This window comes from Lactuca saligna, chromosome 4, assembly GCF_052625555.1.
Source record: "Lactuca saligna cultivar CGN05327 chromosome 4, ASM5262555v1, whole genome shotgun sequence".
Taxonomy (NCBI): domain Eukaryota; kingdom Viridiplantae; phylum Streptophyta; class Magnoliopsida; order Asterales; family Asteraceae; genus Lactuca; species Lactuca saligna.
The window spans coordinates 77,549,618-77,553,753 of record NC_136420.1 but is presented as its reverse complement, the minus strand read 5'-3'; the positions used below and the strand labels follow the sequence as shown (position 1 = coordinate 77,553,753).

Here is a 4,136-nt window from a genome sequence, read left to right as displayed (position 1 = left end):
TGGATTTCTTATGAACTCCAATGGGTTGCATCGGTTTCAAACATGTGGTTAGGTCTTTCAATTATTCCTTACACGATTCACATTCTTTCACGCATTTTTTGGGTCTTAATCATTGAAGAATCGTGATCATTATAATAATCACGTTACGATGATAAGATCAGTAAGAAGAAGGAGAGTCGCGCTGTTAGCAGAAATGTCGGAAAAGTTCTGAAGAGCTAAAGCACTTTTGAGGCTTTGGGTATGACCCAACTCGAAACGGGTTGTTACCGATTTCAACAGATTGTAGAGAAGACATACCAGTGAAGAAATCAACGGGAATCGAAGTAAACAAGTTTTTGCTAAGCATTAACACTTGTAATGAGCTTAACCCGTTTAAGCTAGGTAAAGGACCCGAGATATTGTTACATTGGAGCTCCAAATGCTCAAGTTGAGTAGGATTTGAGAGGCTTGCAGGAAGTGTTCCTTGAAGATTTTGATGCCCGATTAGAATATGGGTTACCCGCTTCTCATCTAAGCAAATGACACAGGTCCATTGGCATGGATTCAGATCAGACCAATCGAGATCTGGTGGCAGGTTGAGGGCCTTCTTGGCAAAAGGTCCGGCGTCACTGAGAGTGCATCTGATTGATTCCCTCCATAGCGTCGATCAAGACACTGTTCTTGAAGAATTGTGATGTGTTTTATATATATATATATATATATATATATATATATATATATATATATATATATATATATATATATATATAGAGAGAGAGAGAGAGAGAGAGAGAAAGAGAGAGGCGGGACCCCTTGCATACTAAATTTTATTTATTTATTATTTATTTAAAAAAAAGTAATATAAAACCTTATAAATGGTCCCTTGGTAGTGAAATGACCAAAATACCCCTTACTTAACGGCTAAATGGTAACAGACTGAGCCGGAAGGACCAAATGTTAAAAGTTCTGAAACCATAGGGACCTTCTGTGAGGTTTTTTAAACTTAAGGACTAAACTTGATATTTTTGAAAACCACAAGGGCATTTTTTGAAGTTTTGTATATTTAATACTTATAATATTGAGTTATATATTAAATTATATTAATTAATTATAAATATAAAGTTTGTTTTTGTTTATGAAATTTATATTAAAGTTTAAATACATATTGAAATTTTAAAACACGATAACATATTTTACAAAAACTTATAATTAAGTATTATAAATATAATATTATTTATTTAATATTATTCTAATGAAAAATATATATATTATATATTTGTTAAAACCATATTAATAGATGGGATGTGTTTGACAATTTATATAACTTAGAAGAATCGAATATATATTTTGGAGGTAGAAATGGGGAAAAAATGAAGTAAATTTTAAGATGAAACACTATTTAATATATTTTTTACATCATTTTTTTGGAAAAATCGAAGTGAGTTATAACTATATTATTTTACATATTAAACTCTACTGTTCATTAAACCCTTAAGAATTTGATGAATTGATGTATCAAAATTTTATTATATTTTTAAGATTTACATATATTTTTTATTTTTTATAATAAAAAATATAAGTTTAAATTAATAAATTGATGTATTGAATATAAAATAAAAATAAATTAAAACACAAAAGATAATAATCTAGAAGTTGTTTATGACAAAAAAAAAAAAAGGAATGTCACCTTCTATATATATATATATATATATATATATATATATATATATATATATATATATATATATATATATATATATATATATATATATATATATATATATATATATATATATATATATATATATATATATATCCCATTACAATGGGGATTATATACCAACAATGTATGTTTATTTCATTCAATGCAACATCATCATTTATTTTATTCCATTTAACTCTTCCAAAGACCTTACTGGGATTGCCTGAGGTCTTGCATGCATATCACTACTAGAAAACTAGGCATCAACATAATAAATCCCTAGCTAATTAGTGACGGATTTACAGGGATCTGCGATGGAAATCATTTTTGTAGATAAGGTGTAAACTTTAGCATGTTAGCGAGGGATTAGATCATTAGAAAGGGATTACTGACGGAATCAGAAACTCACAAATATTTTAGTCGCTAATTTTTGTTAAGCCCCTCCCACATATTTCATTTCCCCCGCTCCTCATCCCAATTATTTTCATTTCCCCCTATTCTCCCTCCAAAATCGACATTTACCAATTATCTCTCATGCTTGTTTCTGAAATCCATAGCCCAAATCGACACTCGTCTTGCAAATCGGCACTCATCCCAAATCGATACTAATAGTCATCTTCTTTATGTTCCTAAAACTCGATTCCAACAGAAGGAAACCCTAGCCAAGATTCTCGATATCACGACGACACTTCCTGTGAATGAAATTTAACCGCAGTAAGTTTCTATGTCTTTGGCTTCTTTCTTGTAGCTAATGTGTTGTTGATTTAATGGCTCATCGTCTTCAGTTTGTATGTGGCTTCTTTTCTTCTATTCCGACTTTTATATACGAGAAGAAGCAAAGGACAGAGAGAAACATGAAGACGAGAGTAGGACCACCGCATCTGATTCCTTTTGACCACTTGATCACCGCCGAGACTGAAATCCCATGAACCACCGTCTCAACCTTTCTCACAAAAATCTTAATTCCTCACACAGGTTTTCCTCTCTATCTATCTAACTGTGTGTTCTTATTTCGTATAAACAAAAGTTGTTCTGTTTTTTTCTTTCTAAATTGGTTTGATTACACTAAATAAATATTTATGATATTTGTAATTTCGATAGTTTTTGGTTCGTTTTGGCTGGTGCATGTTTTGTTTGATGTTTGTGAGGAAGGTTCAAGAATGGGAGTGGAAGGTTCTTAACTAAATTAGTTGATTTATATATCTCTATGTGTGTATACTCTAACGCCGGAATTTGTGTGTGTACAAACTCCACTATTGTAGATCTTTCTAGTGGTGAATTAGTGTTTGAGTCTTTAGCTGAGGTAATTAAATTTCATGTTCACAAATACTTGATACTTTCTAGGAAATGGTTGGATGTAGTAAGGTACATGGTAATTCTTACCTTTATAGAGTAATTAAGATTTACACATATTGTAAGTTTGCATTACTTTTTGTAAAATTATAATGTAGTAAGTCTTATTCCTGTGTTGGACATAGAAAACTTGGCAAAATATGTGGTTGTAGATGACATATATTCCATAGATCAAATCATAATGTATAATCCATTCCATTCCATTTGCACGCATGTTCTTTGCAAATAGTGAAACAACTAAAACAAACCTTTCTATGAAGTTAATGCAGTTAATGCAGGTAGACAGTTGCATGCTTTTAAACTTTCTTAATGGAAATTAATTTCAGTAATGTTGTATAAATGAGAAAAAGCAAAAATAACCATAAGTATTATAGAATTATGCTTCCATTTATTTATTTATGGATTGGGTTTCATATTTGTAGGTTATCTCAATCATGTTTGTTAGGAAGTGAGAGGAACTATTTGAAGAATGCGAGGTCCCAGTTTCTAGTAGTGAAATCACCAAGATGTGTAACTTACTCCTAAAGATCAAGGAAACAACTTACCCACTTAACTACACTTTGGAACTTTTGCTTTATGTTAATAGGTTTAAGAAATAATAAATTGAATATGAATGATTATTTTGTAAGTTGAGTTTAATCTTTATTTTGGTAGTTCATGTCAATATAATGTTTTGGGGTATAAATTTGAATTTCATTTGTGAATTTTGGTTATAGACTATCAACCTATTCAGCAGTAATATTAGAAACATAAAAACTACTCATTTACCCATCATTAGTGATGGATTTGCGATAATATTCACAAAATTTTGGATCATTTTTTGACAACCGAATCCGTCAGTGATCCGTCACTAAGTTCGTCGTTAAATCCTTCGTTGACCATTAGCGAGCAAGGTTTTTTCGGCGGCCAGTTTCCGTTGCTAATCCGTCGCGGATGGCCTTTAGCGACGGATTTCCGACAGAAATGTCCGTCGCTGATACCTAGTTTTCTATTAGTGATAAGATATCAACATTTTCTCATAAAGAGACACAAGTTCGAGCACAAGGTTTTGGAAGAGCTCATTTGAAGAATTAATTTGATATTATTAACAACAAATAATTTA

The 4,136-nt window shown here is 31.0% G+C and overlaps 1 long non-coding RNA gene across 1 annotated transcript; it reads left to right on the top strand.

The window, feature by feature from the left end:
• The first annotated feature begins 1,837 nt into the window (after window positions 1-1,837).
• LOC145038626 (uncharacterized) lies at window positions 1,838-3,730 on the top strand. The gene is made up of 3 exons (XR_013679465.1): window positions 1,838-2,395; window positions 2,467-2,656; window positions 3,457-3,730. It is a non-coding gene; the product is annotated as an uncharacterized LOC145038626 (long non-coding RNA).
• The last annotated feature ends 406 nt before the right edge of the window (window positions 3,731-4,136 follow it).